This window comes from Tachyglossus aculeatus, chromosome 14 (assembly GCF_015852505.1).
Source record: "Tachyglossus aculeatus isolate mTacAcu1 chromosome 14, mTacAcu1.pri, whole genome shotgun sequence".
NCBI lineage: Eukaryota > Metazoa > Chordata > Mammalia > Monotremata > Tachyglossidae > Tachyglossus > Tachyglossus aculeatus.
Genome location: NC_052079.1, coordinates 11,817,366 through 11,831,732, shown reverse-complemented (window position 1 = coordinate 11,831,732; position 14,367 = coordinate 11,817,366). Strand labels below are relative to the sequence as shown.

At 45.9% G+C, this 14,367-nt stretch overlaps 1 protein-coding gene across 5 annotated transcripts in view; it reads right to left on the bottom strand.

Annotated features, from left to right (window-relative positions):
• Positions 1 to 14,367, bottom strand: part of AP4S1 (adaptor related protein complex 4 subunit sigma 1) — a 34,271-nt gene that overhangs the window by 14,817 nt on the left and 5,087 nt on the right. The window contains exon 1 of one of the 5 annotated variants that reach the window (XM_038756862.1): positions 11,432 to 11,768. The exons of 3 other annotated variants lie outside the window; for them this stretch is intronic. The gene's annotated coding sequence lies outside the window, so the exon portion shown is untranslated. Of the gene's footprint in view, positions 1 to 5,390; positions 5,473 to 11,431; positions 11,769 to 14,367 lie in introns of those variants that run through there. One more of the 5 variants, XM_038756859.1, reaches the window with a different exon arrangement.

Below are 14,367 nucleotides of genomic sequence, written 5' to 3'. Positions count from 1 at the left end.
TCTGTCGGAAGCAAAACAGGAGGCTGGATAGCCTACGGGTTCTGATCCAGTGATGGTGAGGCACGTGACCCAATGTCCTTATGTCAAATCATCATCATCAATCGTATTGAGCGCTTACTGTGTGCAGAGCACTGTACTAAGCGCTTAAAATAATGGTAGGAAAAATTGGGATTAGTACTTCTCATCCAGTTGGGCATTGATTTTCAATCGATGACTGGAGAGTATTTACTGAGTGCTTACTGGGCACAGAGCACGGTACACAGCACTTTGGAAAATTCAAAAGAATTAGAAGACACAATCTCTCCTTTAGAAATCTACAGAATCTGCTTAGAACAGTGCTTTGCACATAGTAAGCGCTTAATAAATGCCATTATTATTATTATTACAGTCCTATGGGGGAGGCAGACACTAAAATAAATTTTACAAATGTGGGGAGGAATAGAATATAAAGATACATCCAGGAAGTGCTATGGACACTATGCTATTGTGCTGTGGAGGTGTGGTAAATTAGGTGGTGTGGAAGGGCTGAAGGAATCTTTGAGGGACATAAAGTGGAAAACTGGAGATTATTTGTGGAAGGCCTCTCAGAGGAGAGGTGATCTCAAGAAGGCTTTGAAGATGGGGGGAGTTGTGAATTAGTGGAATGGACTCAGAGGCCTAGACTGTTAGCTCGCTGTGGACAGGGAATTGTGTCTATTCAATCAATCAATCAATCAATCGTATTTATTGAGCGCTTACTGTGTGCAGAGCACTGTACTAAGCGCTTGGGAAGTCCAAGTTGGCAACATATAGAGACAGTCCCTACCCAACAGTGGGCTCACAGTCTAAACGGGGGAGACAGAGAACAAAACCAAACATACTAACAAAATAAAATAAATAGAATAGATATGTACAAGTAAAATAAATAGAGTAATAAATATGTACAAACATATATACATATATACAGGTGCTGTGGGGAAGGGAAGGAGGTAAGATGGGGGGGATGAAGAGGGGGACGAGGGGGAGATGAAGGAAGGGGCTGAGTGTGGGAAGGCCTCCTGGAGGAGGTGAGCTCTCAGTAGGGCCTTGAAGGGAGGAAGAGAGCGAGCTTGGCGGATGGGCAGAGGGATTGGGAGCATTCCAGGCCCGGGGGATGATGTGGGCCGGGGGTCGATGGCGGGACAGGCCACATGTACAGACATGTAGATATAACATGTCTATTGTTATATTGTACTCTCTCAAGCCCTTAGTACTGTGCCCTGCACACAGTAGGTGCTCAATAAATACGACTGACTGACTGACTGGGCCAGGAAACAAGTTCTCTCCCTTCCTGGGATCTGTCACTCCCTAGGGGGGTACCGCTCTGGGCCCGTGACTTGGTTTCTCTCCAACTATAGAACAGGGACGGGATAACTTTCCACATATCTACTCAAAGATACCATAAAGATTAGTATCTAGGCAAAGTCACAAACTGGAGCTGGTCTTGGCTCTAAAACTTTCAGCACATTGCTCCCCGCCACCCATTGTTCGACTGTAGTACATATTTATTACTCTATTTATTTATTTATTTATTTATTTATATTTATTTATTTATTTATTTATTTATTTTACTTGTACATATCTATTCTATTTATTTTGTTAGTATGTTTGGTTTTGTTCTCTGTCTCCCCCTTCTAGACTGTGAGCCCACTGTTGGGTAGGGACTGTCTCTATATGTTGCCAATTTGTACTTCCCAAGCGCTTAGTCCAGTGCTCTGCACACAGTAAGCGCTCAATAAATACGATTGATGATGTAGGAGAACGAAGTCTGCCCTTTCGACAGATCGGGTTTCCTTATGTCCCTACCTGAAGAGCCGCTGGTAACCATAGTAATTTCGACAACAGCCTTCTGAATTAATGATGAAAACGACTTGAGGTGGAGGCCAACACAGTTAACTCTCCGGAACATGGCTCTGGTCTGGGGAATATTTCTGTTCTTTGACCACGGCTCAATTTCAAATCCAAAGGTACTTTGTCCCTTGAGCTCCTAAACACAGCACTCTGCACATAGGGGAAGTGCAATCCTTTTGATGATGCTCGCTAGTGCCTGTAAAAACTGGGTGAATAACTTTGGACTGCCCTAGTTGTGTTTCAAACCAGAACCACTCAACTGCCAAGCAGTAGTACATAAAAAAAAAAATCATATCTGCTTGCATAATCGCCTCCGCCGCATAACTGCCCTACCCCAATTTTAAGGAGTAAATGAAGGAGAATTTTTTTTGCACCACATAGTTGTAAGCAGTGATGGCAGGTGAGGAGGAGGAGGAAGATGAGGAGGAGGAGGAGGAGGGTAACAATGACATAGTGTCACAGAGATCTGCTGGCACTAGGGAAGGGGAATTTCTTCACTGAGATGGGCGTTCTGAGGAGGAGACGGCAGGGGAATTCACCGAGTGCCTATTGCATGTAGCACTTTGGAGTACGACTGCGCAACAGCAGCCTCAAATGCTCTCCGAGCCTTCTCTTCCTCCTCCCCTCCCTCCCTCCTCCATTTTTTATCGTCCTCCTTACTTATAACCCACATAAATGCCCCATCTGTGCTTTCATGCAACAAAAAGAGACGGAAAAGTAGGGCAGTGAGGTGAGTAAATACAGTAATTTTCCAAGTTACAGTCTGGGCAGGGCCCAGCGTGGGTCCTTAGGAAATAATAATAATAATAATGATGGTATTTGCTAAGCGCTTACTATGTGCAAAGCACTGTTCTAAGCACTGGGGGGGATACAAGGTGATCAGGTTGTCCCACATGGGGCTCGCAGTCTTAATCCCCCTTTTACAGATGAGGGAACTGAGGCACAGAGCAGTTAAGTGGCTGGCCCAAGGTCACACAGCTGACAAGCAGCATGGCTCAGTGGAAAGAGCCCGGGCTTTGGAGTCGGAGGTCATGGGTTCGAATCCCGGCTCCGCCAATTGTCAGCTGTGTGACTTTGGGCAAGTCACTTCACTTCTGTGGGCCTCAGTTATCTCATCTGTTAAATGGGGATTAAGATTGTGAGCCCCCCGTGGGACAACCTGATCACACTGTAACCTCCCCAGCGCTTACAGTGCTTTGCACATAGTAAGCGCTTAATAAATGCTATCATTATTATTATTATTATTATTATTATTATTAAGTGGCAGAGCCGGGATTCGATCCCATGACCTCCGACTCCCAAGCCCACGTTCTTTCCACTGAGCCACATTGCCTCTCTTATACTCTTGAACTCAATACTTTTCTACTCTTCTACTCAACCACCTCCATATATACTTGCTGATGCTAACTTTTACAAATGCGGGGAGGAGTAAAATATAAAAATATATCCAGGAAGTGCCATGGGGGTGCTTTCTGTTTTCCTCTAGCTAGCACCCTTGACCAAAATACGTTTCAAAAATCTGATCATGTCCCAAGTCCGGATGAGGCAAGTTTTAGCTGGGAATCATTAACATCCGAGTTAGAAATCCTGGACAAAGCAGGTTTAAAATTGAAATATCGGAGACGTTCCTTTTCTTTTTCAGCTAGCCCTCGTGCAGATCTCCACCAACGTTCCTGCTGCTCCCCTAAGACAGAAGCCGCGCACCCCTTCCTCCCAAGTACAAGTAACTTGTACTTCCCAGGCGCTTAGTACAGTGCTCTGCACACAGTAAGCGCTCAATAAATACGATTGATCGATTGATCCCCCCGAGCCTGGCCGAGAACACTGAATCCCCAGGGCTTATTTTCCGAGGGGCATAAGGAGGAACACAGGATCGGACCCCCTGTTACCGAGGAAGGGGGAAATACGCCATAACCACGTCTGCACGGGACAAATCTAAAGTCAGATTTTTGGTAACTTTACCCTGTTGGCCTGATGGCCGCATGTAAACTGGGAGAAGTCAGAGGTGAAGGGGATGTACATATTTGTTACTCTATTTATTTATTTATCTTAATTGTACATATCTATTCTATTTATTTTATTTTGTGAGTATGTTTGGTTTTGTTCTCTGTCTCCCCCTTTTAGACTGTGAGCCCACTGTTGGGTAGGGACCGTCTCTATATGTTGCCAACTTGTACTTCCCAAGCGCTTGGTACAGTGCTCTGCACACAGTAAGCGCTCAATAAATACGATGGATGATGATGATGGAATTAAAAATTAGGGTTAGGCTGAAATGCAGTCAGTCCATCAGGTGGCCAGGCTGCAGTTAGGGTGACCTGGGAGGGACTGAAGGGTCGACAGTGGCACTGTATCTATTATTCTCATCTATGGAAGATAATCCCTGACGACATACGAATAATTACGCTACTTATTAAGTGTTGACTATATGGCAAGCACCGGGGCGAATAGCAGGTCATCAGGTCAGACACGGTCCCTTATCCCCATTTCTCGGGTGAGGAAACTGAGGCCCAGAGAGGTTAAGTGACTTGCTCAGCAGTCCAGTGGCAGAGCCGGGATTAGAACCCAAGTCCCCTGACTTCCAGTACCGTGATCTCTTCACTAAGCCACACTACGTTCATCGATCAATCAGGAGTTTTTATCGAGGGCTTACCCCGGGGGAGTACAGTAGAGGTAGGAGACATGATCCCTGCCCTCAAGGTTCTTATAATCTAGCAGGGTGACAGACACTAAAATAAGTGACAGATAGCGGGTGTCGACTGAGTATAAAAATACGTCCATAAGTGCTACATGGGGCGGGGGAAGGAGGAATTTGCAATGGTTTGGTGGACACTTTGGCTTATAAAGTGTTTATGAGTATAAAGATACATCCATGAGTGCTACATGGGGCGGGGGAAGGAGGAATTTGCAATAGTTTGGTGGACACTTTGGCTTATAAAGTTTATAAAGTGTTCATAAAGTGTTTATGAGTATAAAGATACGTCCATAAGTGCTACATGGGGCGGGGGAAGGAGGAATTTGCAATGGTTTGGTGGACACTTTGGTTTATAAAGTGTTTATGAGTATAAAGATACGTCCGTAAGTGCTACACGGGGCGGGGGGAAGGAGGAATTTGCAATGGTTTGGTGGACACTTTGGCTTATAAAGTGTTTATGAGTATAAAGATACGTCCATAAGTGCTACACGGGGCGGGGGAAGGAGGAATTTGCAATGGTTTGGTGGACACTTTGGCTTATAAAGTGTTTATAAAGTGTTCATAAAGTGTTTATGAGTATAAAGATACGTCCATAAGTGCTACACGGGGCGGGGAAAGGAGAAATTTGCAATGGTTTGGTGGACACTTTGGCAGGTAGATGATTTCTAAAGCTTCCTTGGGTAAACATTCCTAGATAATGAGCTCAGTTACCTTAAAGTGCTTGAATGTGGAGGGGGGGGAATGATGCCAAATGTCCAGGAGAAAGGGGTGGCCATCAGACAGCGGGAGACGGGCCTACTCGGGTTTCTAGGAATTTAGCCAAACATACCGACACAAGCCCCTCGCCGTCGCCGCACCCGAGGATCTTAAGAGGGTAAATGGGACCTTTTGTTTTCAGAGTCGCCGCAGAACAACCCGGAGAACCCTTTGAGGGACACCACCTATCTAAGCAGCTCCGAAGAGGCTGCGTTAACGCTGCTGTCACCGCACTGGATTCCGGAGAACGGATGCAGGTTTCTAGGCTGAGCAACCACGGAGCCATCCCTCCGGCGGGGTGTGAGAGCTGTGGGAATCGGAGAGTGGGTGTGAATGACTAAGGTGCTGTGATTGTGAATCAGAACTTGTCTAGGAGAAAGGCACCTATTTCTGGAGATGGGGGTCTGAATCTCACCCACCTTCTGCCTCCTTCTATCCCAGACTGTGGTTTCGCAAAAGGATAACTCTCCCTGAGAGACGAGGGCATTGCTGACGGTATTTATTAAGTGCTCACGACATGCCAAGCACTTAATAATAATAATGATGGCATTTATTAATCAATCAATCAATCAATCATATTTATTGAGCACTTACTATGTGCAGAGCACTGTACGAAGCACTTGGGAAGTACAAATTGGCAACATATAGAGACAGTCCCTACCCAACAGTGGGCTCACAGTCTAAAAGGGGGAGACAGAGAACAAAACCAAACATACTAACAAAATAAAATAAATAGGATAGATATGTACAAATAAATTAAATAAATAAATAAGCTTTTACTATGTGCAAAGCACTGTTCTAAGCACTGGGGAGGTTACAAGGTGATCCCACGGGCTCACAGTCTTTATCCCCATTTTACAGATGAGGTAACTGAGGCACGGAGAAGTTAAGTGACTCGCCCAAAGTCGCACAGCTGACAACTGGCGGAGCTGGGATTCAAACCCGTGACCCCTGACTCCAAAGCTCTGTCCACTGAGCCCCGCTGCTTCAGCCTTTCATTCATTCCTTCAATTGTATTTATTGAGCGCCTACTGAGTGCACAGCACTGTACTAAGCGCTTGGGAAGTATTGCTTTGGGTAGTCACGACTGGGGCTAGATCATCATCATCGTCATCAATCGTATTTATTGAGCGCTTACTGTGTGCAGAGCACTGTACTAAGCGCTTGGGAAGTACAAGTTGGCAACACATAGAGACAGTCCCGACCCAACAGTGGGCTCACAGTCTAAAAGGGGGAGACAGAGAATAAAGCCAAACATATTAACAAAATAAAATAAATAGAATAGATATGTACAAGTAAAATAGAGTAATAAATATGTACAAACATATCTACATATATACAGGTGCTGTGGGGAAGGGAAGGAGGTAAGATGTGGGGGACGAGGGGGAGAGGAAGGAAGGGGCTGAGTGTGGGAAGGCCTCCTGGAGGAGGTGAGCTCTCAGTAGGGCCTTGAAGGGAGGAAGAGAGCTAGCTTGGCGGATGGGCAGAGGGATTGGGGGCATTCCAGGCCCGGGGGATGACGTGGGCCGGGGGTCGATAGATCTCCTCTCAGTGGATCTTTTTTCCGGATGGGTCACCCCGGCCCCAGGCCAGCCTGTATCTGGAAGGCGCCACGAGTAGATTGCCAAAAGGTCTGGGGCCCCTTTCACCCCGATGGATTCACCCCCACGGTGGATGGACCGGGTTATCTAGGAAAGTCCCTGCTTGCGCTCTACGGCTCTGCCAGAAGCAGAGTGTGAGGTCACCTACACCCTTTTCCAGGAAGATAAGCTCACTGCCCTAGATGGAATTGGAATGTATTCATTACGCAGAATGGTTTGGCTTTAGCCCCTTCCTCCCTCTCCCCCTCGTCCCCCTCTCCATCCCCCTCATCTTACCTCCTTCCCTTCCCCACAGCACCTGTATATATGTTTTGTACATATTTATTACTCTATTTATTTATTTATTTGACTTGTACATATCTATTCTATTTATTTTATTTTGTTAGTATGTTTGGTTTTGTTCTCCGTCTCCCCCTTCTAGACTGTGAGCCCACTGTTGGGCAGGGCCCGTCTCTATATATTGCCAATTTGTACTTCCCAAGCTCTTAGTACAGTGCTCTGCACACAGTAAGCGCTCAATAAATACGATTGATGATGATGAAGAGACAGGGGGAAGCAGACACAAAGGTCTAGGCCAGTGGAAAACAGCAACAGAGAGAGAGGGAACGCTAGGTAAAAATGGAAAGGGGAAGGGAAAACAAAGGCGCTAAAGAATGAGACTGTTAATCCCTCACAGGCGAAGATCCAGGCATTTCCCACCAATCTGGTTTTATGTTTCTGTTACTTAATCAATCAATCAATCAATCAATCGTATTTATTGAGCGCTTACTATGTGCAGAGCACTGTACTAAGCGCTTGGGAAGTACAAATTGGCAACACATAGAGACAGTCCCTACCCAACAGTGGGCTCACAGTCTAAAAGGGGGAGACAGAGAACAGAACCAAACATACCAACAAAATAAAATAAATAGGATAGAAATGTACAAGTAAAATAAATAAATAAATAGAGTAATAAATATGTACAACCATATATACATATATACAGGTGCTGTGGGGAAGGGAAGGAGGTAAGATGGGGGGATGGAGAGGGGGATGAGGGGGAGAGGAGGGAAGGGGCTCAGTCTGGGAAGGCCTCCTGGAGGAGGTGAGCTCTCAGCAGGGCCTTGAAGGGAGGAAGAGAGCTAGCTTGGCGGAGGGGCAGAGGGAGGCCATTCCAGGCCCGGGGGATGACGTGGGCCGGGGGTCGACGGCGGGACAGGCAAGAACGAGGTACAGTGAGGTTACTTCTGCTTTGTACATCTTAAATTATGTTGACCTCGTCTTCCCCATTAGAACTGAGGCACTTTCAAGGCAGGAAACGTGTCTCGGACAGACGGGACCAGAACGAAGTCCCAGTTTCAAAAGGACTTTACCACACTGCGCATTTATGCATGACAAAGGCTACGTGAATAATAAGGGGGAACTCAAAGTTTATTTTCGGTTTTGGGAATGTCCAGCGCACTGTCCCAAGGTTCACACCGATTTGAGACTGATTCTTTCCCGATCCCTATCGACTACAACCCTTTCTCTAGAACCAAGAATTGCCTGCCGCTTCCCCATGGGATAGGTTCTCTGGCTCCCTGGGAGCAGGGGCCGTACTAACCACCACCGGCCAACTTCTCCTTTCCTCCAAGCCTTAGCAACTTTCCCCGTGCACGGTTTCCTCTTCCTGCTCGTCCTTTGGCTCGGGGCCTACACACTCAGCCCCAGATGGGCTCTCTTGGCTTCTGTCTGGCCGGCAACATTTTCCTTTAAAAGGGCCGGGGACTGCCGCCTCCGAGGCACCTGCTCTCCACCATCTCTGGGTAGCGGCCGACTGGGGCTTTCTGGATTTTTTCGGGGGGGGGGATCTAAATATAATCTTGCATTCCGTAGGGTTTTTTTCCCCCCTGAATTTAGTTCTTCTTCTTGGAGATTTTCTCCGTGGGGCAGTGGTCCTACAGGGGAAAATTCCTGAAAGAAACTTTAAATTTAGAAAGAGACACGGTGCTGCAGTTCCCCCTTTCCTCCCTCAAGGTCCTTCTCCCCACTGGTCATCATCATCAATCGTATTTATTGAGCGCTTACTGTGTGCAGAGCACTGGACTAAGCGCTTGGGAAGTATAAGTTGGTAACATATAGAGACAGTCCCTACCCAGCAGTGGGATCACAGTCTAAAAGTCAGCGGCAGGCCGGGATTTACCCCGGCCGACTCTGGGACACAACAGCGTGTGAAAAGAAGCAGGGCCTAGTGGATAGAGTACACGCGTGGGAGTCAGAGGAACAGGATTATAATCCCGGCTTCGACACTTTTGTCTGCTGCGTGACCTTGGTCAACTCACTTGCATTCATTCATTCATTCAATCGTATTTATTGAGCGCTTACTGTGTGCAGAGCACTGTACTAAGCGCTTGGGAAGTACATGTTGGCAACATATAGAGACGGTCCCTACCCAACAGTGGGCTCCCAGTCTCGAAGGGGACTTAACTTCTCCGCGCCTCAGTTACCCTCATCTGTAAAATGGGGATTAAGACTGCAAGCCCCGTGTGGGACAGACCTGATTATCTACCCCGGCACTTAGTACGCTGCCCGGCACTTACTAAGCGGTTAACAAATCACCGTTAAAAAGCAAACCAACCCTGGCAGGGCTTCCCTAACTGCAGGGATTCTGAAGAGAAACAAAAAGCCTGAGGTGAGCTGAAGCGCTTGTTGACTAGAGAAGCAGCGTGGCTCAGTGGAAAGAGCCCGGGCTTTGGAGTCAGAGGTCATGGGTTCAAATCCCGGCTCCGCCACTTGTCAGCTGGGTGACTTTGGCCAAGTCACTTGACTTCTCTGGGCCTCAGTTCCCTCATCTGTAAAACGGGGATTAAGACTGTGAGCCTTACTTGTACATATCTGTTCTATTTATTTTATTTTGTTAGTATGTTTGGTTTTGTTCTCTGTCTCCCCCTTTTAGACTGTGAGCCCGCTGTTGGGTAGGGACTGTCTTTAGATGTTGCCAACTTGTACTTCCCAAGCGCTTAGTACAGTGCTCTGCACACAGTAAGTGCTCAATAAATACGATTGATTGATTGATTGAGCCCCACGTGGGACAACCTGATCACCTTGTATTCCCCCAGCGCTTAGAACAGTGCTTTACACATAGTAAGCACTTAACAAATACCATTATTATTATTATTAAGGGCAGAGTCCTGTTCTTCTTCATGAGCTTTCCCCGGACCTCACATCAGCGTTAAACCAATACTCTTACTGTTTCTCCCTTTTCTCCCTATCCAGACAACCTCCTCAGCTCAACCCCTGTCCAGCATTATCCCCCAATCCAGCTCACCCATTAGATTTTCAAGAAATTATTGCTAATATAGACTTTAAGTACATGCTGATATGTAGTTTCTTCACAATTTCCTGTCACCGCACCCTTTTCTAATAAGGGTTTTTCACCTTCTTCCTAGGCAGCATAGTCAATGTGGAAAGAACATAGACCCGAAAACTGGGAGATCTTAGTTCCATTCCCAGCCCTGCCATTGGCCTGCTGTGTGATCTTGGGCAAGTCACTGAACTTCTCTGGGGCTCAGTTTCTTCCTGTGCAATGGGTATAAGCTACCTACTTGCTCTTCCTACTCCTAAGGTGAGGACCCTGTGTGTTTGATCTGCATTTCTTGTATCTACCAACGAGGGCTTAGCACAGTGTTTGCCATATAATAAACACTACAGTAAACTTCCACAAAAAATGACAGAAAGTGACTTCCCGAAGTCAGGCCCAGCCCATGACGTATTTTGCCTCGCTTGTCCTGACACTGTTTCTTCAACCCCTTTCAGTGAACCCTTTGGGTGAGAAGCAGAAGAGGCTTTGTATTAATAAAACCATGAGCAATGAATCAAACAGGCCCAGGGTTTTTGAGGAATTATATTTGATGACCTTTCTGCCCCCTGCGATACCTCAGAATTTAAATAATAATTATTGCGGTATTTGCTAAGCACTTACTATGTGCCAGGCACTGTTCTAAGCGTCGGGGAAATACCAGATAATCAGATCCAACACAGTGCCTGTTCCACATGGGGCCCGCAGACCAAGGGGGAGGGAGAACAGGTTTTAATTCCCATTTTGTGAATGAGGAAACTGAGGCACAGAAGTGGCCCCAAGGTGCAGAGCCAGGAACAGTACATATACTGTCTGCTCAAAATGGTTCTGCGAAAATTTGTATTTTCAGGGACAACGTATTCATCTGCAAAATAACTGCGAATGCTGAACATTGGGTACATTGCATCCTTCACCAGGCAGTTCTAAATGTCATATTCCCTTAAAAATCTGTCCCGTTTGCAGGCTGGATGGGCTGGGTGAATCTAACCAGCATGGCATGAAGCCTTAACTCTTCCAAGTTGCGAAAATGCCATTTAGTGAATTACTTCTCCTCTGCCCTAATTAGGACACCGATGACCTGAAAAAGGACCTGATTCATCTGAAGACGCCCCTTATTTGCCCGGGAAGATCTGCCTTTTCTGACACGGTAAAAATCAACTTCCATTCAAGAAAGGTATATGTTGCCAGACTTTATACCTTTTGAGTGATATTCTTGTCTTCCCTCAGGTATTTTCTCTATATAGAAAAGAGAAAATGGTTGCAGTCTGGGTCACCGGCGAGTACTATAATTGGCTCACTGACGGTCCAGGGAGTGCCTGGCTGGGAGGACGAGGTCGCAGGGTGGTCCCTTTCCCTATCCCTAGACCCAAACTCTGTCTTTCTCATCAGGCGGCAGGAAACAGCTTAGCCAAAGTAAGTGCCTGCCCTCCCCGCCTGAAATTTCCTGTCCTTTCACATCAGGTAGACCACTGCTCTCCCAATCTTTAAATCAATCAATCAATCAATCAATCAATCGTATTTATTGAGCGCTTACTATGTGCAGAGCACTGTACTAAGCGCTTGGGAAGTACAAATTGGCATCACATAGAGACAGTCCCTACCCAACAGTGGGCTCACAGTCTAAAAGGGGGAGACAGAGAACAGAACCAAACATACCAACAAAATAAAATAAAATAAAATAAAATAAAATAAAATAAAGCCCTCCTGAAATCACATCTCCTCCGGGAAGCCATCCCTGATTCATTTCAATTCCCCCCGCAACCCTAGTTTATATCCTCCCAGTTGCTACTATAGGATTCATTCATTCAATCGTATTTATTGAGCGCTTACTGTGTGCAGAGCACTGCACTAAGCGCTTGGGAAGTACAAGTTGGCAACATATAGAGACGGTCCCTACCCAACAGTGGGCTCACAGTCTAGAAGGGGGAGACAGAGAACAAAACAAAGCATATTAACAAAATAAGTAGAATAACTATGTACAAGTAAAATAAATATAGCACTTCAGCCCTTACAACACTTAACAAAAACCAGTAATAATTGGGGTATTGGTTAAGCGCTTACGATGTGCCAGGCACTGCTCTAAGCGCTGGGGTGGATACAAGCAAATCGGGTTGGACACAGTCCCTGTCCCATGTGGGGCTCACAGTCTCAATCCCCATTTTACAGATGAGGTCACTGAGGCACAGAGAAGTGAAGTGACTCGTCCAAGGTCACACAGCAGACAAGTGGCGGAGCCGGGACTAGAACCCGTGATCTTCTGGTTCCCAGGCCCGTGCTCCATCCACTACTCCACGCTGCTGCTCTATGATTATTTTATCATTATTGTTATTATTCCCCTTTTACTTCTTCCTTCCACCTGTAATTTATTTTTCTTTCTTCCCTGCTTGACTGTAAACTCCTTTAAGAAAGGGATCATATCTTTTAATCCTATTTTACTTGCCCAATGCTCCGTGCACGGTAGGGTCTCAGTAAATGCCAATCGTCCACGTCCCCTTTCTCCTATTCACCCATCACTACATTGCAGTTAGACCAGACAACTCCAGAACAAATCACTTCCTCTCCGTATGCCCTCATCTCTTTGTTTTAAAAAGGAGATAATAACTGCTACCAACCTCGCCTAGATGATGCAGGGTGCGAGATGTTTTTAAAGCACTTTGGGCTTCTTGGTAGAAAGACGCCAAATAAATATACAACATACAATATACAGCAATACAATATATTGTAATATATTACAATATAATATGTAATACAACATCCAAATCCTTATGAGTAATTTCAGAGGAAGCCGCAGGATTCCCATAGGTCAGCATCGTAATCCTTTTCACATCTGGTTCTGGAATCACCGGTAACAAAATATTTGAGCTTTGCTACCTCTAATTTGGCCTCAGTCAAAAACTGGAATTCCTTATGTGCCTCTGTCGCCACACCTTTCAATTATATGCCAACTCATGAAATATAGTATGAGGCTTCACCGATAAGAGGTAAAAAGAGGGAATCGGGTACGGGAAGGGGAAAATGTTGGTGTTTTAAACTGATGAAAAGTTAAGCAAATGCTCATATTCAGTAGAGGAGTGAAAAGGAATGGTGGTAAGCCACAGATCAAAGGCTGAAGCAAAAAAGAGAGTTTTCAAGGTGAGATCTAAAAGAGGAAGTGACTCATCAGCAAGTTGGAAGGTTGCTGTTCCAGTTAGGTGAATTAAATCTAGCGAGACAATTCCCGGCTGAAAGGAGTATTAGGAATGTTAATAAAGGGAGAGAGAAGAGGTCAGTGGTAGGAGCTTGGCACAGTGCTTAAAACAGATGTCGGGTGTTTCTGCTTGACGTGGAGAAGAATGGGCAACCATTGGAGGTTTCTGAGGAGTGGGAAGATGTGGGCGGTGATGGTTTTGAAAAACGATACAGACTGAAACATAAAGTAGCGGAAAAAACTGGAGCCGGGGAGACCAGTGAAGAAGCAGATGCAGTAGTCAAGACAGGATATAAAATGCAGCTACACCAGTGTGGAAATACTGTGGAGGAAGAACCTACAGGAACTGGCATCTTTGCCAACTTGTACTTGTTGCCAACTGGTACTTCCCAAGCGCTTAGTACAGTGCTCTGCACACAGTAAGCGCTCAATAAATACGACTGAATGAATCTTTGGTTGAAAAAGAGGACGGAATCCTCTAGACTGCAGTCTCGCTGTGAGCAGGGAATGTGTCTACAAACCCTGTTGTGTAGTCTCCTAAGCGAGCACAGTGCTCCGCACGCAGTAAGTGCTCACTAAATATGACTGATTGAGTCAAGGATATTGCCTAAATTAGGGGCTTGAGAGACAGAGGATGATGCTGTGGTTAACTGTGATGGATCAAAACTTTAAAGCACGGGAAAAAAACCCCCAACTCTCTGGAATAAAATCATTCTTTCATCAGGGGTGAGTTCAGGGAGAAAACGGGTTTGAAAAGTGTTTGAAAACTCAATTTTCCGTAAACGTAAGAGCTGAAACTGCTGGGCTTAACTTTATTGGTCTAATTGGCATTCCTAGGATTTCCTACGTAGGGAAGCCTCTGGGAGTTTCCAGTCCCGTAGCTTACAAACCGGTCACCTTAACTTCACCTCTGGTTTTTAGACTGTGAGCCCCATGTAAGACAGGG